The 12,577-nt window shown below is 43.5% G+C and overlaps 1 long non-coding RNA gene across 1 annotated transcript in view; it reads left to right on the top strand.

Moving 5' to 3' along the window:
* The window catches only part of LOC143300974 (uncharacterized), a 124,564-nt gene extending 120,969 nt beyond the window's left edge, over positions 1-3,595 (top strand). The window contains exon 3 of the long non-coding RNA XR_013057720.1: positions 3,301-3,595. This is a non-coding gene — a long non-coding RNA (uncharacterized LOC143300974). The remainder of the gene's footprint in view (positions 1-3,300) is intronic.
* The last annotated feature ends 8,982 nt before the right edge of the window (positions 3,596-12,577 follow it).

The raw sequence follows: 12,577 nt of genomic DNA, 5'->3' as shown, positions 1-12,577 counted from the left end.
ATTACTGTTATTGTTATTACTGTTGGTAATGTTGTTGTTGTTGTTCCTCTTGTTGCTATTACTGTTATTGTTATTACTGTTGGTAATGTTGTTGTTGTTGTTGTTGTTCCTCTTGTTGCTATTACTGTTATTGTTATTGCTGTTGGTAATGTTGTTGTTGTTGTTGTTCCTCTTGTTGGTATTACTGTTATTGTTATTACTGTTGGTAATGTTGTTGTTGTTGTTCCTCTTGTTGCTATTACTGTTATTGTTATTACTGTTGGTAATGTTGTTGTTGTTCCTCTTGTTGCTGTTACTGTTATTGTTATTACTGTTGGTGATGTTGTTGTTGTTCCTCTTGTTGCTGTTACTGTTATTGTTATTACTGTTGGTGATGTTGTTGTTGTTCCTCTTGTTGCTGTTACTGTTATTGTTATTACTGTTGGTGATGTTGTTGTTGTTGTTCCTCTTGTTGCTGTTACTGTTATTGTTATTACTGTTGGTAATGTTGTTGTTGGTATTACTGTTATTGTTATTACTGTTGGTAATGTTGTTGTTGTTCCTCTTGTTGCTGTTACTGTTATTGTTATTACTGCTGGTAATGTTGTTGTTGTTGCTGTTCCTCTTGTTGCTGTTACTGTTATTGTCATTACTGTTGGTAATGTTGTTGTTGTTGTTCCTCTTGTTGCTGTTACTGTTATTGTTATTACTGTTGGTAATGTTGTTGTTGTTGTTGGTATTACTGTTATTGTTATTACTGTTGGTAATGTTGCTGTTCCTCTTGTTGCTGTTACTGTTATTGTTATTATTGTTGGTAATGTTGTTGCTCCTCTTGTTGCTGTTACTGTTATTGTTATTACTGTTGGTAATGTTGTTGTTGTTCCTCTTGTTGGTATTACTGTTATTACTGTTGGTAATGTTGCTGTTCCTCTTGTTGCTATTACTGTTATTGTTATTACTGTTGGTAATGTTGTTGCTGTTCCTCTTGTTGCTGTTACTGTTATTGTTATTACTGCTGGTAATGTTGTTGCTGTTCCTCTTGTTGCTGTTACTGTTATTGTTATTACTGTTGGTAATGTTGTTGTTGTTCCTCTTGTTGCTGTTACTGTTATTGTTATTACTGCTGGTAATGTTGTTGTTGTTGTTCCTCTTGTTGCTGTTACTGTTATTGTTATTACTGTTGGTAATGTTGGTGTTGTTCCTCTTGTTGCTGTTACTGTTATTGTTATTACTGTTGGTGATGTTGTTGTTGCTGTTCCTCTTGTTGCTATTACTGTTATTGTTATTACTGTTGGTAATGTTGTTGTTGTTCCTCTTGTTGGTATTACTGTTATTGTTATTACTGTTGGCAGTGTTGTTGTTCCTCTTGTTTGTATTACTGTTATTGTTATTACTGCTGGTAATGTTGTTGTTGTTGTTCCTCTTGTTGCAGTTACCGTTATTGTTATTACTGTTGGTAATGTTGTTGTTGTTGTTCCTCTTGTTGCTGTTACTGTTATTGTTATTACTGTTGGTAATGGTGTCGTTGTTGCTGCTGTTGTCGTCGTTGTTCATCTTTCTTATCTTTTGCATCTTTCCTTCTTTCTTTCTGTCGTTTGTTCGTTCGTTCTTTTTTCTGTCTTCTTCCTGCCCGCCGCCTTTTCCTTCTTCTTGCTGTTGTTGTTGATCATCATCATCATCATCATCATCATCATCATCATCATCATCATCTTGTTGTCGTTGTCGTTGTTGTTGTTGCTGTTGATCATCATCATCATCATCATCATCATCATCATCATCATCATCTTGTTGTCGTTGTCGTTGTTGTTGTTGCTGTTGCTGTTGATCATCATCATCATCATCTTGTTGTCGTTGTCGTTGTCGTTGTTGTTGTTGCTGTTGCTGTTGATCATCATCATCATCATCATCTTGCTGTCGTTGTCGTTGTTGTTGTTGCTGTTGCTGTTGATCATCATCATCATCATCATCATCATCTTGCTGTCGTTGTCGTTGTTGTTGTTGCTGTTGCTGTTGATCATCATCATCATCATCATCATCTTGTTGTCGTTGTCGTTGTTGTTGTTGCTGTTCTTCTTCTTCTTTCTTCTTCTCTCCCTCTTCCTTTTCCTCCATCTTCCCTTTTTCTCCTTCTTTGTTTTCGTGGACGTCATTGTCGCTTTTTTTTTTCTCTCCTCTTCACTTCTTTTTTTCTTTCTTTCTTTTTTTTTTTTTCTTTCCTTTTCTCCTCATGATCTGCGTTTTCATTCTCATTGTTATTCTCCCCATTCTCCTTCGTCTTCTTCTTTCCTTTTTTTTAATTTATTTAATATTCCTCACGCTTCTCGGTTTTCTTTGTTCTTTAAATACATTTGTGCTTAATGGGGTAGAATATAAAGTGTCCATTATTGTACCGACTAGTCGTCAACACATTAAGAATAATTCGTTCATTCCCTTCCTTCTTTCCTTCTTTACTTCTTCCATTCCGTCCTTCCTTTCTTTATTCCTTCCTTCATTCTATTCCTTCCTTCCTTCCTCCATTTCCTCATTCATTGATCCATCGAGTAGGTCTTTTCTTCTTCTCCTCCCATCCCATCGATCCCTACCCCCACCCCCACACCCCACGTCATCCTCCTTCTCCACTCCTCCACACATGCATACATATATATATATATATATATATATATATATATATATATATATATATATATATATCTGTTCAGCTGATGCACAACCGAACTTTTTGAAAATTTGGTCAAAAGTTGCTGTAAACATGGTTTTCCATCTTTTTCTTTTTCTGTCTGATCTTTTTCTCTCTTTCTCTCTTAGTTTTGTTGTTGTTGTCCTTTCCTTCTTCGTTTCTTCTCCTTTTCATTAACGTTTTCTTTCTTCCTTCGTATGAAATTAAACGGTTTAATTATGACACTGATTCGTGTGAATCAGGTTGTCAGTACGTCGTCGCATATAATTATAATTCTTTTTTTTTTTCCCCCGTTGTATTTCGTCACGAATGTATTTTCATACAGTCAGCTTCAGAATGGGCAGTGGCCTTCACTGAATATTTTTTTTTTTGGCTTTATTTTAGACCATTTCGGTTTTTTTCGGTTGTTCTTTCTCCGTTGTCTTAATACTTATTTCCTTCTTATTATCATGAGTTTCCCTCTACCTGTCTTTCTTTCTTTCTTTCTTTCTTCTCGTTTCTTCGTCTCACTATATATATTTTTTGTACCCCGTTGTCATTGTCACTGACGCTGTCTTTCACGTGGTAGATAAGATGCATCACTTCATTACGTCAAGAAAAAAAATACAACATATTGTTATGTTTAATTCTGACTTTTTGGACAGTGCCTTTCGTAATCATAAAAAAAAAATTATCATCGTGTGGCCGACACCAGCCCTAGTGCACACCAAGCTCCATGGCTCCAGACAGGACATGGAGAGGACGACACCAACCCTGCTGCACACCAAGCTCCGTGGCTCCAGACAGGACGACACCAACCCTACTGCACACCAAGCTCCATGGCTCCAGACAGGACGACACCAACCCTGCTGCACACCAAGCTCCATGGCTCCAGGCAGGACTTGGTGAGGACGACACCAACCCTGCTGCACACCACGCTCCATGGCTCCAGACAGGACTTGGAGAGGACGACACCAACCCTGCTGCACACCAAGCTCCATGGCTCCAGGCAGGACTTGGTGAGGATGACACCAACCCTGCTGCACACCAAGCTCCATGGCTCCAGGCAGGACTTGGTGAGGACGACACCAACCCTGCTGCACACCACGCTCCATGGCTCCAGACAGGACTTGGAGAGGACGACACCAACCCTGCTGCACACCAAGCTCCATGGCTCCAGACAGGACTTGGAGACCGGCTGGACTGATTCTGTGAAGTGGCGAACGAGAAGAAGAAGAAGAAGAAGAAAGAGGAGGAGGGGGAGAAGAAGAAGTAGGAGAAGAAAGGAGGAGGAGGAGGAGGAGAAGAAGAAGAAGAAGAAGAAGGAGAAGAAGAAGAAGAAGAAGAAGAAGAAGAAGAAGAAGAAGAGGGAATGACAGATTGTTTGGACGGGCGCAATAGCCGAGTGGTTAAAGCGTTGGACTGTCAATCTGAGGGTCCCGGGTTCGAATCACGGTGACGGCGCCTGGTGGGTAAAGGGTGGAGATTTTTACGATCTCCCAGGTCAACATATGTGCAGACCTGCTAGTGCCTGAACCCCCTTCGTGTGTATATGCAAACAGAAGATCAAATACGCACGTTAAAGATCCTGTAATCCATGTCAGCGTTCGGTGGGTTATGGAAACAAGAACATACCCAGCATGCACACCCCCGAAAACGGAGTATGGCTGCCTACATGGCGGGGTAAAAACGGTCATACACGTAAAAGCCCACTCGTGTGCATACGAGTGAACGCAGAAGTAGACAGATTGTTTAGGAAACCTCTCACCTCCGCCCCGTTCCCCCCCCCCCCGCCCCCCCTCAGCCCTCCACAAAACACCAACACCAAGAAGGTGGAGCGGTGTGTTTCAGTGGTAGAGCGTCCGGCAAGGGAAGAAAGAGGGTCCGGGGGGGTTCGATTCCACTGGACCTTGAGAGGTGGCCTGGGTGCTAGATTTTTTCGCATGCACACGTAAAAGAACCCATGGCAACAAGAGAGCTTTCCCTGTCGAAATTCTCTACAAATTGGTCACTTCGATAATACAGCAAGTACACTTGCAGACAGGAAAAAAGAAAACAAATAAACCGCAAGCAAACAAGCACACAGACAAACAAAAATGCAACAGGAATATCACAAACGTGCATTATGCACACACACACACACACACGCCCAGACACATACATACACAGACACACACACATGCGTGCGTATACATACAGAGACATATATACACACGCGCGCGCAAACAAAGACACCGACATACAGACATAAATACACACACGCACACGGACACACAAACAGACGGACAGACAGACACACACACATGCACACAGACACAAAGCAATGCAAACACACAGACACAGACTCTGGCCCAAACACACACACACACACACACACACACACACACACACACACACACACACACACACACACACACACACACACACACACACACACACACACACACACGCATGGCCACCACCCACCCACCCAACCAAATCCCCCCCACCCAAAACAATCCATATATCTTGTGAGCAACTTTCTCTTCGAATCTGAGCGACTCCACAAACATGATGGATATTAGCTCCATCATTTAACGTAAACACTCCATCCGCACACTTCTTCAGAAAAAAAAAAGAAAAAGAAAAGAAAGAAAAAAAAAAGGTACACAAATAGACAAGAGACATATACCACCACTCGCGTACTTCCTATTCTGTCAGACAGCAAAGGACGATGAAGACAAACGACCATACGTCACATCTCCCTGGGTATCTCATTCCTTTTCCTCTTTTCATTTTCAATGAGGGGGGGGGTTGCGATTTACACAGGCGCATACTTTGTCCGCGAAACTTAAAAAGACACGGATATCGATCCACCGTTGAATGATGTTTGCTTCTGGAAGTGTGATTCACGAATGGGGAAAAAAAAAGAAAAAAAAAAAGGAAAAAGTAAAAACGTTGGGAGAGTCTTTTCTTTGTATTTCATTGTTGTGTCATCTCTCTGTCTGTCTGTCCGTCTGTCTGCCTGTCTTTTTGTCTGTCTGTCTCTCTCCTTATAATTATCTACACCCCCCCCCCAACATCCCCCCCCCCCACACACACACACATGTTCGCATCAATCTTCACCACGAAGTTTGGAGTCTTCTCTTTCACGAATTGCTGTGTGTCGTCTCGCTCTCTCAAACACAAAAGTTCCTATAACTCTCTTATGTGGAGTGGGAGAGATCGGTCAAACAGAAGACAATGATGGATGTCTGTAGACAAGGCCTTGCAGAAGGAACATCCTTGTTTGACAAGTAATATGTGTTACACACACACACACACACACACACACACACACACACACACACACACACACACACACATATATATGCTACGGAAGTACAGGCGCAGCTCTTAATTTTCTTTTTGCTGTTGACTGTCAAGGAATGACGTGCTGATCCAACACCAAAGGCTATCATCATAATCGTCGTCGTCATCGTCGTCATCATCATCATCATCATAACCACCACCGTCAACCTCATTTCCATCATCATCATCATCGTCATCAAATTATCAGTACCATCATCACCATAACCCCCTCACCCCAAAGGAGAACTATTAAACAGCATCACCTCCAACACCACCACCACCATCATCATAATCATCATCAGCAGCAGCAGCAGTAGCAGCTGCAGCATCCATCATAATGAAGACCATCATCATCATCATCATCATCATCACCACCACCACCACCACCACAATGACCACAATCACCACCACCACCACCACCACCACCACCCACTGGCATCATAATCTTCACCTGGTAATTTTTTTAATTTTTACTTACGTCCACGAATGATATCATCAATTGAAGACTGCATCATGATCATCATCACAACAATGGATGTCATCTGAATGGCTCTGAACGGGTTGCCGCATGCATTCTCATCATCATCATCATCATCATCATTATCATTGTCACCATTATTAGATGCCATACTGATTCGTTTCTCTTTAATTAACAGCTTGTCAGGCAGGCAGAAAGAAGTCAACAGCCTCTGCAAAATCAGCAGTCTCCCTCCTGATTGTCTGCCGACAAATAAAGGCTTTCCCCCCCAAAAAAAAAAAATACTTGTTTTTCATTCGCTGTATTATTTTTTTTTTTAATACTGTCTGACAAATTTTGAATGAAGACAATGGTGAGCATGTACATGCACACATTGAAATAAACGTGAATCACATTCTGAGTTCCTGTTCTGAAGGGTCTCCCCCCCCACCCCCACCCCCCCCCTCTCTCTCTCTCTTGCAACACATGTGCGTACTGACACTGAAATAAACGTGAATCACATGCTGAATTCAACTTCTGAATGTTCTCTCTCGCTCCATTTCATGCTCTCTCTCTCTCTCTCTCTCTCTCTCTTCAGCAAATGTACGTACTTACGTTGTCACAATGAAATGAACGTGAATCACGTGCGGAGTTCAACTTCTCAAAGGTCTCTCTCGCTCCCTCTCTTTCAGTCTTTCTTGCTCTGCCCACCCCCCTCCCTTCTCTCTCTCTCTCGCACAACATTGTACCTGGTCACGGTGATATGATATGAATCACATGCTGAGTTCAGCTTCTGAACTCTTTCCCTCTTTGTCTCTCACTCTCTCTCTCCCTCCCCTACAACCACTTCCTCTGTCTCCGACACCCCTTCTCTCTCTCTCCTACCCCCCTCTCTCTCCCTCTCTCCCTTCCTCCCCCACTCTCTCTCTACTACCACCCTCTCTCCTACAACCACTTCCTCTGTCTCCGACACCCCTTCTCTCTCTCTCCTACCCCCTCTCTCTCTCCCTCTCTCCCTTCCTCTCCCTATCTTCCCTCCTCTCTCTCTCTACTACCACCCTCTCTCCTACAACCTTTTCCTCTGTCTCCGACACCCCTTCTCTCTCTCTCTCCTACCCCCTCTCTCTCTCCCTCTCTCCCTTCCTCCCCCCCCCCTCTCTCTCTACTACCCCCCTCTCTCCTACAACCTTTTCCTCTGTCTCCTACGCTCCTTCTCTCTTTCTCTCTCTCCTACCCCCCTCTTTCTTCCTTTCTCCCCTCCTCTCTCTCTCCACCACCCCACTCTCTCCTCCTCCCCCTCTCCTTCCTAACACCCCCCAGCCCCCCTCTCTCTCTCTGGAGGTGAGCTCATGTTCACGTGCCGTCAACACCCTTCCTCTGCAGTTCCTTACAGATCTGTGTTTAACTCACTCAGTACGGCCAGTCCTCTCTTCTCCTCTACACAGACCCCTCGGATGTCCAGTGGGTGTCTGAATGACCCAACCTTTAGCTTCCGTCGTCAGAATTGTGGTATTCTTTGTCAACATTCACCTCTTCAGTACAAGAGCCTTCCGCTTGCAATATTTTGATGGTGTTAATCGGGGTGAAACGCTGTTAACGTCGTCTCTTTCGCCGTTCGTATGGAGAGAGTTAACCACTGGGCTGTTGCGCCCGTCAAGGGCGATAATGAGAAACAAGGCGAAGCGATCAGAAAGGGAGGGGGAGGGGTGGGGTGGGGTGTGTGTGTGTGTGTGTGTGTGTGTGTGTGTGGTAGGGTGTGGGGGGGCTGCCGTCACTCCACTGTAATCCTGTAGCTGTGATCTGTCACACATGGAATGGAGGACATTGTCCACGTCAAGGATGAGACGAGACAGAGACAGACAGAGAGAGAGAGAGAGGTAAACTGAGAGAGAGAGACGGGTAGACTGAGAGAGACACAGACAGAGAGAGAGGGAGAAGGAGAGAGAGAGACGGGGTGAAGTAGAGAGGGAAAGAGACAAGACAGACTTTGGTGAGAGAGAGAGAGTGGGAGAGAGTGACAGGGGTAGACTCTGTGTGTGAGAGAGAAAGGAATAGACAGAGGTAGACTAAGGGAGAGAGAGAGAGAGGGAGGGAGAGAGATAGAGAGAGAGAGAGAGAGAGACAGAGACAGAGGGACAGAGACAAAGAAAGAGAACGTGGGTGAGAGAAAGAGAGAGAGAGAAAGAAAGAAAGAAAGAAAGACAGACAGACAGACAGACAGAGAGAGAGAAATAGACAGACAGACAGAGAGACAGAACAGCTTCCCTACTTTCACGTGTAATGGGCAGCCCTCTGCACCGCTGACAATTCATAATTCACACGGAGAAGAGATCACCTCTGAAACAAACGGGAGAACGACGTGCGACCGAGCAAGCGTGCGAGCGAACACACACGCATACACATACACAAACAGACACTAAGACAAGCACACGCACGCGCACACACAAACACACATTCACACACATACGCACACACGCACGCAGACACACGGGCACTCATTCACGCACACACACACACACACACACACACACACATATATATCTACATACAACCACGCACATTCACACTCAGGCATACACACATGCTCACGCACACAAACACATATACACATACACACCCACACCCACACTGACACCCATCAGAAGGAGACGCAGAGATAGAGATAGATAGAGAGACAGACAGACACGCAGACACACACCAACAAACACATATTCACACCCTAACACAAAGACACACACACACACACACACCACAACACAACGCAAAGAAACGCAACACAACACACGCCCCAACACACAGACACAGAAACGGACAGACAAACAACAACAACAACAACAAAACACACACACACACAACACGACCCCCCCCCCCCTTCCCCGTGCACCCCCACTCCCCACTCACACACACACACAACACACAGAAAGAAAGAGAGAAAGAAAAAAGAAGAAAGAAAAAAAGAAAAAAAAGAAAAAAGAAACACTGGGCCCAGATCGATAGCAATCAATCACAGGCCTTTGAAAAATAAATCCACGAGGCTGCAATCGGATCGTGTACCTGACACCTTCACAGCATCAACAGTGCTACTCCAGGCAGGGGTGGCGGGGGTGGGGGTGGGTGGGGGTGGGTGGGTGGGTGGGGGGTTGGGGCGTGGGGGGCGGGGGGGGAGGACAGGGGTCTCTAACGTAACCACACGACTGTATGGGTGTGAGGGTTTGGGTTTGGGTTTGGTTTTGGTTTGGTTTGGTTTGGTTTTCCTCTCTCTGTCCTCTCTTCTCTCTCTCTCTCTCTCTGTTGCTACTCCAGGCAAGGAGGACAGGGGTCCCTAACGTAACCACACGACTGCATGGGTGTGGGGGTTTGGGTTTGGGTTTGGTTTTGGTTTTATTTGGTTTTCCTCTCTCTCTCTCTCCTACCTAGGTCTCTCCTCTCTTCTCTCTCTCTTTCTCTCTTTTTCTTATGCTTGATATTTGCGGTTTTTTGACTCACTTGTGTAAACAAATTGAGTCTATGTTTTAACCCGGTGTTCGGTTGTCTGTGTGTGTGTCTGTGTGTCCGTGGTAAACTTTAACATTGATATTTTCTCTGCAAATACTTTGTCAGTTGATACCTAATTAGGCATAAAAATAGGAAAAAATCAGTTCTTTCCAGTCAACTTGTTTAAAACAATATTGCACCTCTCGGATAGGCACAAAATATATATATATAAAAAAAGAAGCCTAATTATATGCAAACTGTATTTACTGTGATATATATATATATAAAATTTTTTTTTGTTGTATTCTCTAAACTTGACACTTTGATCTGATATTCTGACACAACAACAAGAGCAGTCATTATTATCATTTTTTGTTCAAACAGGAACTTCTTTTGCTAAGCATGGAAGTTCTATTTATTTTGCAAACGTTTTGGTGCAGACAGTAAAAAAGGGAAATTACTCTGTAATTAATGCTAGGGGACTTAATTTGCTTTAAACTGATCTTTCTCATCTTAAACATTACATTTTGAAATTATACTCAATACATAAAAAGCTTGGGTTTTTTTAAAAAGTGTATCACAAGTGAGTCTTGAAGGCCTTGCCTCTCTTGTTGTTTGTTTGTTTGGTTTTTTTCTTTGTCCAGGGCTGGGTGGAAAAAAGCATGTGTACTTGCTTATCTCATTACCCTGGTGAAATAAAATTTCGTTTCGTTTCGTTTCGTTTCTTTCTCTTCTCTCTCTCTTCTTTGCTCTCTCTCTCTCTCTCTCTCTCTCTCTCTCTCTCTCTCTCTTTCTCCCTTCTTTCGCCCTCTCTCTTCTCCGTCTCTACCCTCCTCTCTCTCTTCTCTCCTTCCTCTCTTCTCTCTCCTTTCTTCTCTCTTCCTCTCTCTTCTCTCTCCTTTCTTCTCTCTTCTCTCTCTCTTCACTCTCCACTCTTCTTTCTCTCCTCTCTCTCTCTTTCATCTCCCTGCTCCTCCTCTCTCTCTCTCCTATCTTCTCTCTCCTCTTTTTCTATCTCCTCTCTTCTCTCTCCCCCTCTCTCTCACTCCATCTCTCTCTCTCTCCTCTCTCTCTCTCTCCTCTCTCTCTCCTCTGCTCTCCCTCCTCTCTTCTCTCTCCCTTCTCTCTCTCTCTCCTGTCTCTCTCTCACCTCTCTTCCCTTTCTCTCTCTCTCTCACTCTATCTCACTCTCCCTTCTCTCTCTCTCCCTCCCTTCTCTCCCCCATCTCTCTCTTTCCTCTCTCAGCCTCTTCCTCTCTCCGTCTCTCCCTCCCCCCACCCCCCTTCTCCTTCTCCCCATTTCTCTGTCTATTCTTCTGTCTGTCTGTCTCTGCCTTTCTCTCCTTGTTTCGGTTTCATTTTTTTGGGGTGTTTTTTTTGGGGGGTTTCGCCTTTGGACTTTTTGAACTGCATTTTTTCTCTTGTTGATTCAGATTTTTTCTTTTTTCTTTTAACGTTTCACTTGGTTTTTTTTGCTTCTTTTTTTTTGCCATTTTTTTCAGCCGGCTTTTGCTTTGTTTTATTATTATTATTATTATTATTATTATTATTATTCGTTTTCATTTCTCTGTTAGTTTCTTTGTATTTTTTGTTTTCAGTTTTCATATTTGGGATTATCTTTTTTTTTTTTTTTCAAATTCATAGAGAACCACTACCTTTGTTTTTGTATAAGCTTCCTTCTCACTTGCTTTATTATTTTTATTTTCAGAATTTCTTAATTTTTTTTTTTTTATCATTCATTCATTCTTTCTTTCTTTGTTCCTCCTTTCCTTCCTTCCTTCTCTATTTCTTTCTTTCTTTCTTTCTTCTTTCGTATGTTCGTCTTCTTCTCCTTCAGTTCCCCCCCCTCTCTCTCTCACTCTCTCTCTTTCTCGCTCGTTCGCTCCCTGTCTGTCTCTGTCTCTCTTCTTCGGACTTTCTCTGTTTGTCTGTCTCTGTCTCTCTTCTTTGGACTTTCTCTGTTAGTCTGTCTCTGTCTCTCTTCTTTGGACTTTCTCTGTTTGTCTGTCTCTGTCTCTCTTCTTTGGACTTTCTCTGTTTGTCTGTCTCTGTCTCTCTTCGTCGGACTTTCTCTGTTTGTCTGTCTCTGTCTCTCTTCTTTGGACTTTCTGTTAGTCTGTCTCTGTCTCTCTTCTTTGGACTTTCTCTGTCTGTCTCTATCTCTCTTCGTCGGACTTTCTCTGTCTGTCTCTCTCTTCTTCGGACTTTCTCTGTTTGTCTCTCTCTTCTTCGGACTTTCTCTGTTTGTCTCTATCTCTCTTCGTCGGACTTTCTCTGTCTGTCTCTATCTCTCTTCTTCGGACTTTCTCTGTTTGTCTCTATCTCTCTTCGTCGGACTTTCTCTGTCTGTCTCTCTCTCTATTCGTCGGACTTTCTCTGTCTGTCTCTATCTCTCTTCTTCGGACTTTCTCTGTCTGTCTCTATCTCTCTTCGTCGGACTTTCTCTGTCTGTCTCTCTCTCTATTCGTCGGACTTTCTCTGTCTGTCTCTATCTCTCTTCTTCGGACTTTCTCTGTCTGTCTCTATCTCTCTTCGTCGGACTTTCTCTGTCTGTCTCTATCTCTATTCGTCGAACTTTCTCTGTCTGTCTCTATCTCTCTTCTTCGGACTTTCTCTGTTTGTCTGTCTCTCTCTCTATTCGTCGGACTTTCTCTGTCTGTCTCTATCTCTCTTCTTCGGAC

Source organism: Babylonia areolata, chromosome 27 (genome assembly GCF_041734735.1).
Source record: "Babylonia areolata isolate BAREFJ2019XMU chromosome 27, ASM4173473v1, whole genome shotgun sequence".
In the NCBI taxonomy this organism is placed as follows: Eukaryota; Metazoa; Mollusca; class Gastropoda; order Neogastropoda; family Buccinidae; genus Babylonia; species Babylonia areolata.
The sequence above is the reverse complement of the archived record's forward strand: the minus strand, read 5'-3'. Positions and strand labels throughout refer to the sequence as shown.